The following is a 21,808-nucleotide window of genomic DNA, read 5'->3' as shown; positions in this document are numbered from 1 at the left end:
CGGAGAGCAAACAAAGACTGAAACTGGGAGGTCGGAGGAACAAATATTTCTGAAATTCAGAGGGGTGGACTGACTAATCTAAAATGTTGGAGCAACAAGGCTTTGGAAATGTCTATCCAAATGTCCTGCAGACAATCTTCATCTCCTCTTCACTCCCAGCAACATAAAACAAGCAGTAAATTTACCCTGAAATGGTATTTTAGGTGTTTCAGGTACACTAACTTTCCTGATGGAAGCAGAAAGGCTGAGAGAAGTGTATGTGACAGTTTTCAATAAATTTTGTTCCTGGTGTTGTAGTTACCCGAGGCCTGTTTCAGCTCAGTCATGGCAGGAATGTGCCATTGCATGAGAGGAGGTCATCACTCCTTGCGGCCTGTCGAGGCTCTCTCCAGTTCTCAGTCAGGGATGCCTGGATATGGATATGTTTTTCCAAGCCTGCAAGCATAATGCTGCTCATGATTGCAGAGTTTAGACGTGTAATCTGGGCAGTTGGGCTGTACTTTAGCACAACTACCTTAGATGAAGTGGCATTCTCTTTGATTGCTCATTCAGTCTGGTTCTTATCTTTATACTATTTATTTTACTTGTGGTATCATAAGCATTTTGTTTTTCTGGCTTTCCTGCACTTGGAATAAAGATGCTCTGTTCTTATCTTGATTTGTAAAGTTTCTCCTTCTAACATTTCAGCTAATCTTTGTTTTCACCAACTATTGTGTCTACATTTCATGTTTAAAGCTGGAGTCTATTTATTTACCAAAAAAACAGAAATTGAGTCAATAGTCGAGACCCTTCTGCAATAAAACAATAGAAACCAGTTTAACAGAAGAGGTTTTTTAACTTCATGCTGGTAGAGTTTTGGGAATGTGATATGGTATTTGTGCTCTTGGAATGGTTGGGTCACAAGTCTGTGAGCATGAGGAGGAAATACCATGAACCTCCTTGTTTCATGTCTTTTTCCTCATCCTGTTGCGTATGATCTGGACAAAAGTTGATACCAGAGCTTTAGCTCCAGTGTTGATATTTTTTTGATGGCCATAACTCTTCAATGGATTTTGAAATGGAGAAAAGTGTCCTTGTACTGAGTGCTTACGCAAACAACGAATATCTACTGATTCTGTCTCAAAGATTTTATCTTTGCATATCAGTGCAAAACGATATGATAACTCGTTGATCGCATAAATCAGGGGTTCCCAAACTACAGCCCGTGGGCCAGATCCGGCCTTCCTCCACATTTGGCTCGCCCCCCAAACACTATCAGAGGAGCAAGATTTTTTTTTTCTTAATCTGGCCGAGACCCACATAGAAGGTGACTTTTTATTCCACCCTTCTGCACTCTGAACTGTGACGGGAGAGGATAGATTATTTATTGGTTTCTTTTTAAAAATGTTTTACTATTATTTTGAAGATTACAGGGATGAATTATTTAAAATTTGGCTATGTGTGGCTTTCTGGAAAACCATAAATGTTTGTTTAGACTGTGATTGTTAGTCTTTTTCTGTTAGCCTAAAAACCAATCCGACATCGGAGAAGAAGAGAGTTATGTGGCCCTCACAAGAAAAAGTTTGGGGACCCCTGGCTTAAATTTTCATAGTTACAGCATCTCACAAATATGTTATTTGTTGCCAGTGACATCTTCAGTGTATAAAGGGTACAACAAAATAACTGGAAGTCATTTGAACAGACTAATAATAGACACATTGCATGATTATCACCATCCTCTTTGTTTTGCTCCAGTGTGTTATTCCTCTTTTGCACATGCACAGCTTTTCAGGGGTCTGCAACCTGAGTCTCTGGAGCCACACATGGCTCTTTTACCCTCCATTATGGCTCTCTCGTTAAAGAAAAATAGAAAGTTTTTAATCTTAAGAAGTTATTGTTCGGTAAAAAGTAACCAGTAAAGTAAAAAAAAAAAGAAGAAGAAAAGAGTAGAGTAAACTGACTCAAACTTTTATTCAACTCATTCACAAACAGTAGGACTTTGTTATTCCACGAGACTCCTGACTACAGTACCCATAATGCTCCAACAATCCATCAAGTGTTTTTTTCAGATTTACAAACTTCTGGCTGAGATTTACCACAAATTGTAAAATCAAAGTTTTTATTTTAATACTTGCTGCATTAAGATGATGTGGCATAGGGTGTCTTTTATTTTGAAAGGAAGTGACGAGAGTTTGTCAAAAGTTATAAACTATTTCATATGATGAAAAAAACGCGCTTTTTCTTATAATGTTTCTGTTTTATTTAACCAAAAACCAATGGGAATTTATATTTATCACTGTAGTAACAATAACATGAATACAAATCAGGGTCTTATTTTTGTAAATGGTGAAATAAGACTTTGTGGTCAATGAGATTACCACCCCAATGGCTCTTAAAATGTTGAAGATTGTAGACCACTGGTTTAGTGGTAGCTACGACTATTTTCAAATGGAAAAAAAAACTATGCGTTGAGTGTGAAACAGGTTTTGACCTAAGTTTAGTTTGTATCAGTTAAAGAAGCAGTAGTAGGTTTATTTGGTTTCTGATCATCACATCTTTTTCTTTTTATTGTTCATGTGTCAAAAATATGACCTTTTCCGAACAGTTTCTCCATCATTGTTTATTTAGTCATAACTGTTGAGGGTTGAACACATACCAGTGATATTTTAAGCCTTTAATGTTTTGTGTTGCGTGGTTTAGTGGTTTTTTTTCTCTCCCCATTATTGTGATAAAACTGAGTCTGACTACTTCATTATCGTCTTATTGCTGCTGAAGGTTGGACCACTCACTGTGCTGTCCTAAATTTAAAATAAATCGCTCCTTTATTTTGTGGAGACATGCTTGCATTAAAGATAAAAAAGACAAATGGAAACATTTGCAGTCTGGAAATGACAAAATGTTATCACTTTGACAGATTAATGAAACCATTTACTCTACAAATACTGTTTTAAAAGACTTTGGAGCAATGTTGCAAAGCTTTTCAGCAATCTAAATGCTGGTATCCTGGAGTGGTTGGAGATTTTGGTTGGAGAACGGTTTCTAACAACTCTTACAGATTTTAGATTTTTATATGTTAAATCTTATATCTTATGTGCAGGTCTAAAAGCAGAATAGATACGGTGGTGGAAAGTCCCTTCATCTCATGACTTCACATGCTGCTGTGTAACCTGAGTTTCAGAATTATTGGCCACCAGCGTGCCGAGACTCTTTAAACCCAATCTGCTGTAAATCCTGTAGAGCAGCCACCAATTGTTTCACTGTTTGGTTAGTCTTGTCTGAGCGGCCTCTGCAAACAGCACGATGGTTCAGCTGTTGGACTGCTGCCGCTGCCTGCGGCTCAGGCCTCGAGAGAGGTCAAGACTTGACTTTTGCTGCCACAGTGACGTTGAAGTCCAAATAAAGATGAGAAAATACAGAAGAAGGGTAGTAGCCATTTGACATTGTTTACTTAAAGATTGAAGCAAAGCTTTAAATCAATGGGAGAATCAACAGAGGATAAAAACCCGATACAGTTTCTTTTTATTTTGCTACATCTTTCGTTTCCAAATATTTCTACGTAGAGCTGCAACTGACAGTTACTTTTAGTTATTAATTTCTCTATGAATTCATGTAACCACACGTATTTGATTACATTTTAGTTACATTCGTTAAGCATTTCAATAAAGTGGTGGACCTAACCTAACATCAGCAGTGCAAAAAAAAAAAAGGCGCGCAACATTGGAGCTATCCAGCCAGGCCAGCTCAGACGAGGAAAACAAGACATTCATGGATCTAGTCTACAAACTGGATGTATCAGAATGGAGCGGAGCAAGGAGCTTGCAGTCCGCCCAGTGTATTTTCTATGTAACAAATACTCTCTTTTTTTCAAACAATGTCTCTTAATTCACAATGATTTAAATCAAGAAATACCCAGAAATGAAAATTTGAGCTTAATGTTCTTTATAAATGTTCTCCATCATCACAAAAATGCCACAAAAACATGTTAAAAATGCAGAAAACACCATTTGTTATTGGAGTTTGTCTTCAAAAGCTATAATTTAGATGCCAATACTCTTTAAGCTAGAAAGCTTGGCAGAGTATTGGTGAGTCTATCTGCATGTTAAGGTTCCTTTCTGTGTGTTTTTGTCAACAATCTTCCATAATCTGAATAAGGACATACTTTAGAAAAACAACATTTTTTAAAATCTTCATTTGTTCAAATCTCTCCTACATAATAAATAAAAATGGCTGGAGAAAAAAAGAAAAAGGATATTAGATTCTAGAAGGAGAATTAAAAACCTGAAGGCGTTCACAGAATGTTATTAATTCATAAGCTTTCTTATTAAAATGTATGTGCACATTTAGCTGAAGCTTCACGTTTTTTGGGGGTTTTTTTTGCGCAAACGTTTGTCTATGAATATGAATGTGTGTGGGTCAGAGAAATAAAATGAGATAGAAATGTTTCCGAGTTTTATATTAGGAGTCAGATTGTTAGAAGTGCATTGAAATGCTGCTCTCATCATGTTGTCAACAACATACTAACAACTAATATTTTGTGCAACAAGGATTTGACACGGTTAAATCTAGGAAGTGTGACTGTCTTTATTCTTGTGGCCCTTTTTCTTAGTCTCATCTCTTTGTGGCTGTTGTGGGTCAGACTATGATGATCCTACCGTCTGCCTGCGGTTCCCAGCTGTATTTGCACATCTGTTTTCCAAGGGGGGGGGGGTCTCCTCTGTACTGTTCTTCAAAAAAATATCAAAACTCAAAAACATTTCTTTTTTATTTCTGAGATGTTATCAATGCTGCCAACTTGGCATCTCTTTCACTATATTTAGCGACTGTCCATTCTACCTTCACAATTTATTTTTTTAAAATGACTGGCAAAAAATCAAGACACTTTTTCTGGTGTGACTGGGGACTTTTCTGACTTTTGGAGAATCAAATTCAAAGCATTTGTTGTCAAGCCATTTCTGTTCTTACTGGAGATGCAAATGACACACTTTCTTCATGTTTTCGTTCAAACCTCAATTTTTTGTCTCAAGTTATGTTTCAAATTTATGATTTGTTTGTTTTAAAACAACATACAAATTCAGAAAAAAATATTATAAAAAGCAAGTAACAATAAAGTTGGCTTATACTAAGCCTGGTGTAACGCAATGAAATAATAAATTAAAAAAATGCATATTAAGCATTCTTTTCTCTCAGTTTTGTAGATTTGGCTTCAAGATGTGCAAAGTAACCAGAAACTACATGTTTTTACATTTTTGTTTATGTTCAGAGTTCAAAGATGTGTGAGTGAATATTTGTGCTTTGAAGTACTAAATATATGTTTTCTCAAATATGTTTTAAACGTTTCAAAAAAGTCTTTTTAGACTTTTATCTTCTTGTTTTTTCCTGTTGTTTTTTTTACTTATTTATTCCGCACCGTGACCCTAAAACCGTGACATGATTTGAACCGTGAGTTTTGTGATCCATTACATCCCTAATGGAAATATATGAACAGTCTAAAGTTTTCTGGATTGAGTGTTATGCTGGCTCCTGTTGGAGTGAATTAAACTATGATCACACGTAAATTGCTTAAAAAAACTCACAGTTCTGGCACAGCGTTAACAAAATACTCATTCTATACAACTCTTATCAATCACTGTAAGAGACATTGAATGTATTGCCTATACCTTGAGAAAACCTGCAACTTTTATCATATTGTAGTTTATTTTAATCACTCCCTTGGGCTCTGAGAAGTTCGGTGTCAGATTTTCTGCTGGTGACCATTGTCGGGACTGAACACAGTGAAGCAATTTCAGTTTTATGCGGCTAAAATCTGGAGCAATCTTCCTGATGACGTTAGAAGCTGCCCCTCTGGCAGTGTTCAAGTCCAGGCCAAGAATGGGGCTTTTTAGCTCAGTGTTTGTCAACTGAAAGTCTTCTGTCTGCACTTCTCTTTTCTCTTTTAAAGTATTTTTTTAATTGTAACTTATGATTGGACTGCTTTTTGGATTTTACTGTTTTTATTGCTTGTTTTGTCAATTACTGTAAAAGTACTTTAAACCACTTAGTGTATCTGGAATACCTTTCAATATGATCCACTACTGCTTCTGATAGGTATTTATTTTCATCAGTCTATCTCAGGGGTCTGCAACCTTCAACATTTAAATGAGCCAATCGGTTTGATTTGTTACCAACCACAGCTCAGCAGGAGGCACAAAATCCTACAAAAATAACACTCTCCTTTGTATTTGTTATTTTTACTAATATGATAAATATCAATAAATTATTATGCCCCGCAGCAGCAGTCTACTGACTGCAAGGACCATATTGTTTTTGCATTAATATTTCTTTCTGCGCCTTTGAGTAAAAAAGTAACCCCCACCATTTGAACGAAAAGTACCTCAAAATCTTATCATACCTAGGGAAAATTTAAAATTAATTTTTTGCATCTTGCGCGTGACTTTCCCCAAAGCGATGACATCACGGTGAGCGTTTTTGTAAAAAAAAAAATGAATGGGCTGAAAATTGCTAATGGGGCCAAAAAAAAAAAAAATTGAAATAGGCAAATGAAAGTCAATGACACGTGCCGGGGATAAGCTCTGGAACATTTGAAATTGTTGTGGGATGGCCACACGACCTACGGCTTGGCAGCCATCTTGTGGCGAAGTCGGAGAAATGGTGATTTTCACATTTTTCAACAATATGGGAAAACAACATGTCCATAGCTGGAGTCTACAATGACCCTGGAAGTTTCATAGACCTTTGACCTTGGGAAGATGCCATCTTGATTTTTTTTTAAAAAGCACTTTTACTGCATGTTACAAAAAGAAATACCTTTTATTAATTGTTATGTAACATCACCAGCCATAAATGGGAACCTACTGTGAGAAAAATGTTGCAATTAGAAGTTGTAGAATTTGAATGGCGTGCGTATGGTGAGATCGCAACCGATACGGTCTTAGCTAGAAAAATGCAACCAGATATTAAACTGGTATTACAGTATTTTTCTCAATTATAACAATAAAAAAAGTACTTGTAAAGCTGGATATAGTTCTGAAAGTGTGTGTGAACAGAGATGTTTAGATCTTGTGAGGCAGGATGAAGACTTAAAACTTGATACTTGAAGTAATCACAAAGAATGCAGTGACTGATGATAACCCCGCTTCAGGTGACAGTGCTACTCTCAACTCTTTGCTTTGAGAAACAGTTCTCTTTCATACCCAGAAATGAGATACAATTTCCACCTTTGGCAGCAGGTCTAAAAATGAATTTAAGGTATTTAAATTACATTTGAAACTTTTGTCAGTTTTTGATGAAAAAAGAAAAGTAGAAAGAGGCTTCAGAGTAGAACCCATGAATCTCATTGACCCTTGGGGAAAATGTGACGCCACAAGTCTTTTTTTGTGAATCTAAAGAGATTAGGCGTCGAAAATTGTGGTTCCAACTTTTCTGTTGCAACTCATAAATGTAAATTTATGATTGTTTCCCTCCAGAGTCAAAAGGTAATAACTTTCCTTGTATAGATTGATCATGTTTTCCGTCTCTTTAGAGACATGGGGTTGCCGAAGGGCCCCCAGAGCTAGAGACGCCTTCTGCTGCCAGATGCTCCAAATGAAATTGGACTTTTCAAGTCCTAAAGGGACACAAGAAAGAGTCTACAAACTATTTTTGGAATAAAGGAAAGTGGAATGGAGTCTACAATTAACCAGAAACTCAATACACCATTCATTGCTCTGTCAATGTGAAAGAGGAAGACAGAACAAAGACCGTCTTTACATCAGGAGTCTTTGTTTCATTTGAGAACTCTAGATTTGAATCTTTCTTTAAAATCTGACAGCAGTGTGTTGGATAAGAAAAAGTCCAAATGAAAGATGAGACTCCAGATAATTCTCTCCTACACTGTAATGTTTTTATGCATTTTACCTTATGGGGACAAGCCACAATCAAATAACTTCAAACTAAGACTAATTTAAACAAAGTTCATCCTCTGTGAAAGTTTTCTGTCTGATTAAAGCTGTCTCTCCTCCAGAGTTCATCTCTAAGATTGATGGAATATCCTTCTCATTATTCACCCCAGCCTCTCTTATCAAACAATGCACAAGCAGGGAACTCAAAAGTACACATGTATGGAGAACAGATCTATGCCTGCATCTGTGTAGCGTTCTTCCTGAGCTTTTGACAGTGTTGTAGACCTTGAACTCATACCTGTTCACTGGTCCGTATGCAACAGTTGAAGATAACTGTTCCTGCTACCGTTCTCAGAAAGCTCCAGCTTTATTATTGGGAATCTGCAAACCTCGCCAGGTTGCGACATGATGTGAAGCCTTTATCGTCCAATCAGCAGCACAGGCTTGTTGTGGTGTCCTGTTGCGGCATGTCCAAGCCAAAGGCTCAGCTGTTGGTGGAATGCAAGGCTGGTAGACTTTAAATGCTTCTCTGCAGGCGGGTCTAGTGAATTTTGACAGTATGCAACTACTGCATGTCTACTGAAAATAATGCTAAAAACTATGACTGAGAAGAGAACAATGGAGGAAAACCAATTCCAACAATTAAGTCATCACTGTTGCGCTATCTTTAAAAAGTATTTGTTGTTTTATTGTAAAAATGCAGTAATTTAAAGAATTAGTGTTCTAACCTTTGTATTTATCTGGTACTAATTACAATCAACTTTTATGGTTAATTTGGTGTTAAAGGGGTAGAATTGTGAGTTTTGTGATAATTAAATCTAGCTCTGATCGTAGGTTCAAGTTATTTATAAGCCACGTTTTTCGTCTACTTGAATTCCGAAATGTCAACTTGACATTTTTTCTGGAGATCCTCTTATATCCAAGAGGCATCTGTCAAAGCTGAAAGGGCTCTGACATAGAAGAACATAAAAACGAACATACATTTTACAAGAAGTCTCTTTTTCCACCTTTTGGTGCTCAAGGTGTCCACTTAAATATCGGTGCAGTATTTCTTATATGCAATTTCTGCATCCACGTAGATTATTTTGCATAAATACAATCTCTCTGACACAATAGATTATGTATTTTCAGAATTATGCTCACCTGTTTCAAAGTGAAAGGGATCTGCTTTTGTTTGTACAATTCCCAGCATATCTACTATCTATGATGATGTTTGGCTTACACACAGAAACACAATGTTAGCAACACCTCTTTTAAAAAAGATCAATGTCTTCTAAAATATTGACTTTACATCTTTTCAAAGGGAGTTCTGTGAACCACGGATTGTAACGAACACTTGAACAACACATCAAGGGTGAAGTTGGTGAGTTGCAGATGTTTTGTACAGATTTTTAATTTGTTCAACTCCCACAAATTCTGCCCACTGGGCAAGGGCCGCATTTTATGAGTGTGCACTTCTTGCAAAATCCTTAGATGCAGCCCAAATGTTGGAAATTATTAGACAATTAGAATGTAGTTTTTGTGGACATCTTACATTTCACATATTCACCCCAAACATGCAGCATTCGCGCACAGTCAGTAAGGGGCACCTTAGTAACCACTAGAGCAGGGGTGGGAAAACTATGGCCATATGCGACCCATCAAACTGTAAACTGGCCCACCAAACTAGACTAAGTTATAATGATGATCCTTATTGATGTTTTATTTTGCCTGTATTTCTGGTGCGTTGATAATGCACTGCACGTCAGTTTCTGAGTTAGACAGTCATTTCTCCGATAATTCAAACCCAGGATTTCTCTAAGTTTGTGTTTTTCCTTTATGGACATCAACCCATTGGTGCTGGCACTAAAATGAGAACAAAATCCACAGTTTTGACTCTCCAAGAGTCCAAACAGAACTTCAAAATGTTCTGTTAAAAAAAAAAAAAAAAACTTATTTTCAATCAAGATTGTAGTATGTTTATGTCCAGATTGTGTGTTAGTTCTTTCACCTATGAGGTGGATTGCCAAAATGTGCCCTGCAACTGCTCCTGGTCCGGCCGTTATGTCAAATTTTAGAATCCTTTGTGTCCCATGAGTCAAAACGTTTGGCCTCCCATGCACTAGAGTGTGGCATAAGGGCACCATATGACAGCAACACCCATACATCATAAGTATGTGCAACTTCCTTTAGCTTACAGATATTTCAGTTACCACACACTCCATTTCTACATACAAATCACAAACAGCATGTCACCAGCTGGTGCATTCTCTTGTAGACAGATGGATTAAAGTTTTTGTCACTTCATCTGACCTGGCATCTGGATAGCTCCAATACCAGTTTTGTTTTTGACCGGTAATGTTAGGTTGAGAGGGGCTGCAAGTGGGACAGCGTTGATGGGAAATCAAGGCAGGCTTACTCCGTGCCAACAGTCCCACCAACAACTTGGGAGCAAATGTCTAATGAACTCTTGCCGCTTTGCAGAAACTGTCCCAGAAAATGATGGAATTTTTTTTTTTTTTTTTGGCTAAAAATGTCAATCATAATTGAAAGACCACAGGGAATGCTTTTTAAAAAAATCACAAGATGATTGGAGTGGGACTTTAAACTCTCTAACTTGGGGTCATTAGCATTTTGTCCAACCCTTCAGAACTTGGAGTAGTCTGGATGTTGCATCATGGAGTACACTTTATTTAAAAGACAAAGACAAATTGACATTCACTGTTTTGTGGAATGAAAAATTTCAGTCATCTATTGCCAAATAAATCATCTCAAAGCTGTAACTTGTCATAACCTATTGTTTGAATTCCTTACTTCCTGTGTGCTTGCCATAAATTGTCTCCTCAGAATATTTTCCTGTCATAAACCGTTACCATACAAAACAAAGCTGCAGTAGAAGAATCCAGTCAATATCAGCCAACACTGAACTCAAAAGTTCTTTCACATAAAGGAGTTTTTACCTTCATGATTATAATTAATGCACTGACTTTATTAGCATCACTTTGCACACATTTGCACACAAATCTGCTGCATGAGCAGAGTCGTAACCAAGCAGATACAACTGGTTGATGAGTATGTGTGCGTGTTCCTGCGGAACTGAGGCAGAAATGTTCTTGCTGCAGTTTTCTGAACATTTATGAAGAAAGAAACATTTTATAGAGATCATCCCCAAAATTGTTCTTTTGATAATGCAAATGACCAACAGAAAAAAGATAAGCAAAATGTGCATAATATTGTATGCAAACAAGGCTTAAAGGTCTCCATGGGCTCTAGAGTACAGGTAAATGAGATTCTTGAATGGTGCTTCAAAGAGAAATCAATGTGTGGGATGAGTGTTGAAATGTTTCTGTAGAATGTTGGTCAAATATCAATAATTACCTTTTTACACTCACTTTCAGCACAAAACCTACAGGATTAAGGGGTTAAAAAAGGCAAAAAATAACATTTGGAACCAGATTCCCGTTTTCCCGGATTCTAGTGATCTATCTACAAATATAGGTTCCACAAAATAAGAGCAGTCTGGTGACTGATGAACAAGTCATGAACAGCCTTTGTTTGATAAATTCAGCGTAAAACATCCTGGGTGGTTACAAACAATACGGTTCTTATGAGATCAAATAGATTATTTATGTTTTCACTTGTCTAATTCTGCAAATGAATTAGACATGCCCAAGCACACAATCTATCCCATTGCAAACACGCAACAGTTGATGCTGGGCTCTGTGTCAACTCATCTTTCTTTTTTGTTCCCAGACTGCAGTGTGTTTTAGTTTTTCTTGGTTTACATGAGCTTTCTGAAGGAAAACCTTTGTCAGAGAACCATAAACAGCTGCTTTTTGTCTGAAATATTGAGCGGTTTTAAGGAGAACAGAGTGTTCTGTACATGATAGAATAAAATGACAGCGTTTGTCTTGAGATGATTTACAGTCAACATTTCAGTAGAGCGTACCAGTTTACCAACACGTGATTCCTGCATGATAGATGCAGGCTTTGTGGCACTCTGTTATAAGGAGAGTTTTTTTAAGGTATTTTCATAAATTAGGTTATTTGTTTGAATACATGAGGAAAGATTTCACCAGTAATTCAGTAAAGTGTTTATGAGGAGATTAGGAGACCCTACATTTTGAATTGTTTGCATTTATAGCAAATACATTCCCTAGATTCTTAAAATCCTTGAAAATCCATTTATTGATGCTTAACAGAAACTCTAGACCAGGGGTGGCCAACCCTGGTCCTCAGGAGCCTCAACCCTGCCTGTTTTCTAGTTCTCCCTGACCAGCTTCCTGCTGATTAGTTGACATAAATGATTCCACATCCTGATTGACTGAACACACCTGATTTCAATTGTCAGCATCAATCAGTCCAGGGAGAGCTGGAAAACAGGCAGGGTTGAGGCTCTTGAGGACCAGGGTTGGCCACCCCTGCTCTAGACAATCTAACAAATGCTGGAAAATGGGAGTAAACTTCTTTGAACATGGACTGTGCATCTACTAGCTTTGTTGTTTTCCTAATGGGATGCCATATATGGTGCAGTATTCCCTCATTTATCACAAGGGATACATTACTTGAAAAACCTGCAATAGGTGAAATCCACAAAGTATGATTAGAGATGTTTCAAGTACTACACACTTTATATACTTAGACAGACATGAACATTTTCACACTGTTCAAACCCTCATAAAAAAATAAGTTCAGTTTGGGAAACCGAACGCATTCTGTACCAAAGACATGGAACAGAGACTGTTTGACACAGTGTGCTGTAAAAGAGAAAAAAAATCCACAAAACAGTGAGACTCCGAAAAGTGAGTTGTGATATAGCAAACACTGTATTACACCTTTATGCTTCTCTCAATGAGTCAAGTTTGTGTGGTCATACACTGTTAATATGCTGGGAAAGTTCCGGTGCTTCATCTCTTCGTCGACCCATCCCCTGGGGAGTAGTGACCTGCAGACACAGACACACTCAAGTACCAAAGGAGTCTAACTGTGGATTTGAACCAAAAACCTACCAATTTCATGGCAGGACACTCTTCTACTAGGTTTCTGAGCTGGTTTGATTTGTTCCCCTTACCCCAGGTCTCTAGCAACTATCTGTTTGATATTTTATTACAGTATGACATCCCCTGAGAATTGACTGGATGCTAATTTGTGGTCATTGGCTTTTAATGCTGCCTTTAATATGTTTTAATAGTCATATAAGTAGTTCATCTCATATCCCACAAGAAAAATCTTGCGTTTTCCTTTTGAGCCATGTATAATATTACCTGAATGATCATATTCCATTGGATTCTTCTTTAGAGTTCTAAACCCATCTCTTGATTTGTCTTTGAGTGTCATAGTTCATAGGGTATTGGTGATTTTAGTGTCAACTATTGGTGCCATCATGACTTTGATTCACCCTCATTATTAAGGGTTAAAATGGAGAGATTGTTCCTTACTGCAGTTATCTGCCCTTACAGTGTCAGATTATGAGATCAATTTTCTCACAACCAAGTTTGTGACAACTGATGGGTTTTAAATTTTATTAGCATTAATATTTGTGTTGATTCAAAAAGAACATTTTGCAACCATTTGTCAACCTTTTGTCTAACATCAACAGTTTTTAATGATGCTCCATCTGTGTTGAAGACATGTCTCTTTCAAATCTCTTTTTAATCAGTATTTTAACTAGCTTAGTTATGTATGGCAGCTGGAGATTTCCAGACATAAATACTATTGTTTTAAAGTGTTCTACAGCTACAACTGAACTGATTTCATTGCTGCTCTTGTTGCAAATCATTATAAACTCAGTTACATTCATTTTTTGTCTAAATTCAATGTAGATCAGTAAAAAAGCTGTATTTATCTCAGACACACTATATTTCCACTACACAGTGATGATATCCTAACACTGGTTGTTACTAACACTCAATTAAGTCCCGACCAGTTGAAGCACTCTCTGATTTAGGAAGTAGCTTATTATCCAAATCGCTGAGTTTTGGTCACAAACTGTATGGCGATGCTGCAGCAAAAGCATATTCAACCAACATTTTGTCGGGGAAAAATAAATTGCATTCACTGCCGCCGGGTAAAATAAACTGTTTTTAACAGTACAGCAGACACAAAGTGAATCCCACCAGTTAAAAGCTGAGATAATCAACCCTGCTGCCTGTTGTAAAGCCCCTGTGTGATGCTTGACGATTCACAGACCAACAATTTATGATATAAGGAGTTGAGAATGTAATTTAGAGCAATTATTACAATATAATTTCTCCTAATGGACATATAGGAACTGCTGCAAAACCATGCATGAAGGCGTAGCAAACTCAAATACAGGCTTCGATACCGTATTTATTTATCTCACGTATGTAATATAACAGAATTTTCTTTTTTTAAAGCACATACTGTAACTGATCTCCCTCAAATATCAAAAGTTAATAAGTCCTCTAAGTTAGACCACATCCGAACTGTACCATTGGTAATGAAACATTTGAAATATTAATTATGCATTGCACTGCATGCAGAGGCAAAAACAATGCAGTGCTATGCCATTATCCCTTTCAGTCACCCGCCTCCCCAAGCTCAGCCTCACTGGCGCAGAAGCCCTTTCATGTGCTTTCATCCTGTTAATGATTGTTTGCTATGCAGCTCCAGAAGAAGGCCAGCATAAAAACAGCAGCTGAATGTTGTGAGCTGATGGGATGTTCAAGACAGGGAATCTTGGTTCTGACTGAAATTGTGCAGCTGCCCCATTTTGACTCAAAGGTGCTTGTTATTAGTCCATTTTTTACGCATTTCTCACTTTAATAATTCAATCAAAAAGCTTTGAAATAAAATGAGTGTTAGAGGATATAATAGTGCATCCCCTCACTGTGCTCTCAATCCCATTCATCTCCATTTATTGTTAATGAATTTTAAATGGCCTTGCCTTATCTCATCCAAGCTGTCCTGCACTGTTGGAAAGCACTCTCCCCTCTGGGCCCTCTCCCTGTAGAGACGAGCTTCAGGGCAGAATTGAAATCGGCATCACAGGCAACACCAAGAGGAGTGGATACTGGCTCTAGAGAGCTGAGAAGAACAACTGCTCTAGATTGTTACAACATTCTTCAACATAAATACTCAAACTCATTTCAGCCACTTGTTATCTCCCATTCGCCAATTTTTAAAGTCCCACTCAATCATCTTTTGATCTGTTATAAAGGCATTCCCAGTTGTATTTTAATTATGAATATGCCATTTTAGCCTAAATAAAAAAAAAGAAACCTCTGTCATTTTCTGGGACAAAGTTTCTGAAAAGAAACTTTGTCCCAGAAATTTGCTGCACCTGAGCTCATTTCCCATCAACTAATTCTTTACACTTTCTCTCGCTATCATACAATCCCTCACAGCAACCCCAAGCTAACATTAGCAGTGCAATAAAAATGGCAAGGGAGCTATCCAGATGTACAGTTTTGAGCCAGACCGCAGCTCAGACAAAGAAAACAAAGATGTACATCGTGGATATATATGTCTTGAAGTGGATGCATCGGAAGGGAGTGGAGCAAGTAGCTTGTTACCTGCCAATTATAGTTTGTACGCAACAACTACAAACTTTTTTCAGTGGCAATTTTCATCTGCTCCTGATTCACCACAATTTAAATAAAGAAATATTCAGAAATGTAGTTTAATCTTAACTTTCTTTATATATGTTTTCCATCATGGTAAAAATTCTACAAGAATTGGTTAAAAACACCAAAAACACGATTTTTCTTAGAATGGGTTTTTAAGGCTTCACGTTTTTGTATACTTTATCAGATCAATTGGAATGGATAAACAAAAAGATCGTTTTAAAATTACTGATAGATGAGCACACACATCAAACTTAGAAGTTGGAAAAGAATGATAAAACCGAAACGAGCTGTTTACTTGAAAATAATGATATTGGTGTGCCTCTTAAGTGAACAATGGTGTTTGTCACTGAAGTCCACTCAAGTATAATAAAGCCACTATACAGCTTGTTGGTTATCCATAAAATTGAGTAATTGTCTATTTATGAGCTTCATATAATTGTAAAATTGTTTTCTTCTTTTGTAGTCTCATCTGCTCTCACAGGTGAATACAGGCCTTCTGTGGTCAAAAACTAGCCCTGGACCAGGCCCACAGATGGCCCACATAAATATCAGGGTTGTAGATCGCTCGGTCAACCTGCACATTTTTTTATGAGCATGCTGTGGGTGAGGGGTCGTGGTGAACACTTGGAAAACATGCAAAGGTAGAGTAAGGATGAAGTAGGAGAGACTTGGGCATGTCAAGGGGCTCCCTACTGTTCACATGATAAATGCATGCTCCTTACAAGAATGTTAGAAATTAGGAAGTTAGACATTCAGAGCATAGCTTGTGTGGACATTAGGGCTGCCACAAACGATTGTTTTAATAGTTGACTAATCACTGATTATATTTTCAGATTAGTCAACTAATTGGGTCAAAGTGCACACATCTTAACCATCATTCGCTTTAAATTAACTAAAAATAAAGGCTACATCTGTACACGTGTTGTTAGTTTATGCAGCTTACCTTAGCCTCAGAAATACTTCACAATACACTTACCACATGTACAACAATCGTACATTTCATTTTCAATGACAACCCTTAAGATACTGCTGTTACTTCCTGCGATCCTCCACGGGACCGGACACCCCAAAAACCTGCAGCATCTTTACGAGTCAACCCCCGAATGATTAAGCTTTACTCTGAAGTTGTTTTTGTTACTACCACCCCCAAATGAGTAACTGTTGTTAATGAAGACATGGATTGACTACATTTATAACTTTGGAACTCAGAAAGATGTTCTGATTAATTGACGTTATGACTTAAAAAAAAGGTAAAAGGTCAAATCTTATTTTCTTCAAATTGATTATTTCTGCTTAAGCAAATTTAATCAACCTGTCTAACTGTAGTCCAAAATAAAATTCAGTTCTGAACAGTTTTAAAACATTCTTCAAAGTGAAATCATGTATGTTCATCTGGTGAGAAAGCATTTTGTTTTTTGCTTAATTGTGATTCGAGTAAAGCTCAGATACACCGGAGGTGTCGCCGGTAACACCTAAAAAACATGCTCTTTGATCTACCATAATTCTTAGGCGATATACGTGATTCATTCTGACGCAGAGAAAAGTGACGTAATGGTGCTAAGCTGCTTTTCTCTGCAACAGAGTCAGCTGAATAACGTTGATTGCATAAGCACTTCACAGTGATGCATTAGTGCAAGGTTGCGTTTCTCCACTCGAATTTTGTCAATTGTGTGTACAGTTAGTCATGGTAGTCGAAAATATGTGAGCACAGTAGCTGAAGTTCTGCTGTTTAAGGGTTAAAATTAAGCAGATATATAAGATAAGAGGAATTTATTTATCTAAATGTCATTTTTATGGGTGTGATGTGTTGCTTTAGTTTAAGTTTGAACTTTAAATATCATGAATATTTTGCCAATTAAAAAAGGTTGTCTTTGCCCACAGTTTTTTTTTTCAATGACCAAGTTTCAGGACACTAATGGATGACATGCATGAAAACACTGATGGCAAATCCTGATGATTTGCTTCAATTGTTCTCCTTTTATGTTTAAAATAACTCTGTGAGGACTTGGATGTTGCCGTCTGTGGATTCTCCTTCCTTTGAAAATGCATTTTGCTGCTGACATTTCTATTAAATTTGTATTTAGCTGACCGGGGGTCGCCTGGGATTGGAACTATGTGGACGAGAAGCTGACAGCTGCTTAAAAATGTTGGGTTAAGAGCTATCATGGAACTGATACTCTCCCTGGGAATTTGGGGGGATTTAGTTCAGCCTCGTTCTCTCAGATGTTTTGTTTTTCATCCTTTGTCTTCAGCATCAGTTCCTAATCATCGTGGATGATAAGACAGTTGTAATGGTGGTTCACAGATGAGAACTGTAGGACCTTACTGTTGAGAATGGTCTGTTTCTCTTCACCGTCATTCGTTTTCATGTCTCTATTCTCCTTTTGTGGAAGTCGAGCTAAATGAGATTCCTAATGTTTGTTGACTGCTTTCCCACCAGTCTCCTTTCTTCTTCATCTTCATTCAACTACATTTGGGGCCATCTCATTATAAACCACTCTGAAACATTCTCCTACCTCTCTATCCCCCTCCTTTTGTATCGCTTAAGCGCTTCCTCCATCTACTGCTCCCATTCACAGCTTCATCTGTGCCTTATCTTCTCGCTCACTCACTTGCACAGCCAAAAGATTCTTTGCCACACTTGTTTGTCTGTGCGTGCGTGTCCGCTTGTGCGTGTGTTGATGTGAATTCCTCTCTTCTCATTATCTTTGCCTTTGTCAAGCCTTCAACAACTGCTGCCATTTGCTCCGGCTGGGTCAGGATACCCTGGATTTGTTACCTGTTCCTGAGCGATAGCTTTTTCCAGACTGATTTCTTGAAGAGATACTGGTTTCATTTGTCAAACTGTTTTTATTCACAAACACTAAAAGAACACAATGTTCTAAACACAGTCTATGTAGTTTTAAAAAACTTTAGGCAGCACTAAATAAATTGGGGATAATTCTCACTGAAGTGTCCACCATCAGAAATCAATCAACGTGGAAGCAACTATCTGACATGAAGTGTAGGACGGTTCACACCTCGCCATCGTCAGTTAAATTCTGATCATCTTCATAAGGAATTATCCCCTTTATATCATGGTCACTTATAAAAGAAATAGATATTAAATCTAATAGTGATACTTTAATCTTGTTGTGTTCATAGGTTTAGCTTTTTTCTAGCTTTTTGGACTATTTTGGCATTTATTAAGGTTTTTATAGGCTATTTTGGAGTTTAGCTAACATTTTAACTACATGTTAGCTATTTTGGCTAATTTAGGCTTTTTCTGTTTTTTAGGCTGATTTGGCATTTAACTAATATTTCAGCTGGCTATCAGCTTTAGCGTTTTCAGCTATTAGCTTTGGCTACATGTTAACTATTTTGGCTAATTAAGGCTTTTTTTGTTTTTTAGGCTATTTTGGAGTTTAGCTAATATTTCAGCTGCATGCTAGCTGTTTAGGCTAATTTAGGCTTTCTGTTTTTTAGGCTAATTTGGCATTTAACTAATATTTTAGCTGGCTATTAGCTTCAGCGTTTTTAGCTATTAGCTTTAGCTACATGCTTGCTATTTTGGCTAATTTAGGCTTTTGTTTTTTTAGGCTATTTTGGAGTTTACCTAATATTTCAGCTGCATGCTAGCTGTTTAGGCTAATTAAGGTTTTTGTCAGTTTTTTTCATGCTAATTAGGCATCAACTAATATTTTAGCTGGCTATCAGCTTCAGGGTTTCTTCTATTAGCTTCAGTGATTTCCGCTATCAAATTCAGCATTTTTAGCGATCAGCATTAGCATCTCCAGCCGCCAAATTCAGCTAACAGTATTCACACTAGCATTATCGGAGGTAATGCTATATATCCAGTTTTTAGTTAGTTTAAAGCTAATGATGGTTAAAATATGTGTTTTACATCCAGTTTGAGCATGACCCGATTATTCGTCTAATCTGAAAAAATATTTGGTGATTAGTCGACTACTAAAATTATTGTTTGTGGCAGCACTAATATACATTAAATGTTAGGTGATACAAAGTATAATTTCAGAAGAAAAGTTGACCTCTAAACGCTTGTTTTTGAACAGATGGTGAAGCAAACATTTGTTATAAGAAACAAAGTTCACAATTGGTTTCTTGGACTGCTTTTATTGCAAGAAATATCATTAACTCTGATTATTAAATCTGGATTAACAAACATTTTCTTTCATTAATAGTTAATGACATCGATTATCAAAGCATATTTACTCTCTATCATGTAATAAGGTAAGCAATACAAAAAGAAAAACTATTTAAAATGAAAGGAAACATTGCTGTTGATATTAAAAATTGATAGAGATATTGGGATGTCCATTTGAAGGACAGATCTTTTCTACTTTCTTGTTGTTGTGATGAACTGTGGGATAACGTACAACCACCTATGTTCTAAGTTTTTATTGTTCTGGTTACCAACTGGCATATGTGGAATCAGGTTATGTGACCAGAACTTATTTTTCAAATGTAAATTATCACTTTTAAATAGATACCCTGCAGCCAATCAAAATCAAAGTATTCAACTGGACTATAGTATTATAGAGAATACAAGCTGATTGATAAACACAAATGATTACCTGGAGGTATTAAAATATATTACTAATAGGGACGTCCCAATCAGGTTTTTTTGGGGCTCGATCCGATTCTGAGTCATTTGATTTTGAGTATCTCTCAATATTGTGTCCCGATCTGATACTTTTGTAACAGATTTGAAAAATGAACAAGTGTTCACTTCATTAAACTTCTTTTATCATTTAAAAGTCATCAACCACGTGATGGGATCTCTAGTTACTTGGTCAAAATTATTCCTTCGTTCTTCAATAGTCTGGAGTTAATGTGTTCGTAAAGTATTCCAGCCCCACCATCTGCTGTAGCAGCAGCTAGGCTGCTGAGCCCAGAGCACCAATTATCCAGGATGATCACTGTGGATGCCAAATTCACAGCAAAGGCCGACATTCGAACAATTAGCAGTTTGATAGAAGCAGTTGACATGAAGACACGAGCCAGTGTGTGCATCACCATCACCTTCACCATGTGTGTCAGCTCTGTGGAGAAGGGACTTTCAACACTGATGGGACGGCCTCTAATTAAACAAGACATGCAGCTTTGGACAAGCCCTGTCCCATTTTAATGAGAGCTTTTTTACACTGAGAAACAACAGTGGAGACTTAAGAAAAACTTTATTTCTCCAACAGAGAACAGAGTCAAAAGGTCCTTTACAAATGTAAAATCAAACAGAAATTGGTCATAAAAAAGAAAAAAAATATTAAACTAATGTGAAACAATCTCCTAACATTCCATTAACACCACTAAAATGTGCTTGTTTTTATCAACAAGTGTTGTTTTTCTTTTTATACAAGTCCGTGAATATTACATTTGCCTTGAAGCTTTTTCCTCATAATTAAAATCTTATAAAAATTCCACTGTGCTGTCAAAGGTACCAAACCACAAAAGGAACAAATTCAAAGATGAACAGCTTCTAGTTGGTTTAAATTTGACTTAGTTTTGCATTTTTACAAAGATGTTTCATTATCAACTGTAAATCGGACAAAATAGTTTTATGCTTTAATGGAAAGTTAACTGGAATCTGTCTAATTTGTATTCGTAGAGTGGCATTTCTCAAACCGTACACCTCCTTAACTTCTTTTAGGTAACTTGATTTGCTCTTATTTTGTTGTTTCAAAACGTCCTCAGTTTGTTGATGAGATGAAACCTGCAGTTCAACTGTCTTGTTTTTGTCTAAATAAAAACAGGCTGCAGTAAATCTGGTTCCTGACGCAGTCTGACGTGCTGACACTGTTCCATTATTCAGATGTTTTCTAAATCCTAAAAATAATTAAAGCGCGTCTCAAGCGGATCTCCTTCTGCGCCATCGGTATTTTTCTGTTACTTTACTCACATGTGAGAAATGAGGAACTTCAAAATAGGATCAAATGACTAAATCCTCATACAGTTTTCCTTGTTAAAACATGCATTTATTTTTTTGGTTTTAATACATCTTCAAGGAGCCTCCCTACCATTTTTCTACTGTTTAGTCCATTGTAGTTGTTTAATCAGAAGCTGAGCTGATTGTTACTTAGGTGGTGATATGATTTAATTTACAATTTAAGATCAATGACGCACAGATCAAGCCACAATTCTCACAATCTCATTTATTATTTTTGAGTGGTTGCAATGTCTTTTAACTGAATGTATAACAAGGTATTTAATATATATTTAGGCGCCATCATTTATACCTTTATTTTGAAAATAAGATCAGAATCAATGAAAAAGAACACACACACATATATATATATATATATTAGGGCTGGGAATCACTGGGTACCTCACGATACGATACGATACGCGATACATGGTTCACGATATCGATAATATCGCGATACTGCG

The 21,808-nt window shown here is 36.8% G+C and overlaps 1 protein-coding gene across 6 annotated transcripts in view; it reads left to right on the top strand.

The window, feature by feature from the left end:
* Positions 1–21,808, top strand: part of peak1 (pseudopodium-enriched atypical kinase 1) — a 105,754-nt gene that overhangs the window by 24,122 nt on the left and 59,824 nt on the right. The window contains exon 3 of one of the 6 annotated variants that reach the window (XM_024281474.2): positions 9,160–9,219. The exons of the other annotated variants lie outside the window; for them this stretch is intronic. The gene's annotated coding sequence lies outside the window, so the exon portion shown is untranslated. The remainder of the gene's footprint in view (positions 1–9,159; positions 9,220–21,808) is intronic. 6 annotated transcript variants of the gene reach the window in all.

Source organism: Oryzias melastigma, linkage group LG6, assembly GCF_002922805.2.
Source record: "Oryzias melastigma strain HK-1 linkage group LG6, ASM292280v2, whole genome shotgun sequence".
In the NCBI taxonomy this organism is placed as follows: domain Eukaryota; kingdom Metazoa; phylum Chordata; class Actinopteri; order Beloniformes; family Adrianichthyidae; genus Oryzias; species Oryzias melastigma.
Note: the sequence above shows the minus strand (reverse complement) of the source record. Positions and strands in the feature narration are given on the sequence as shown.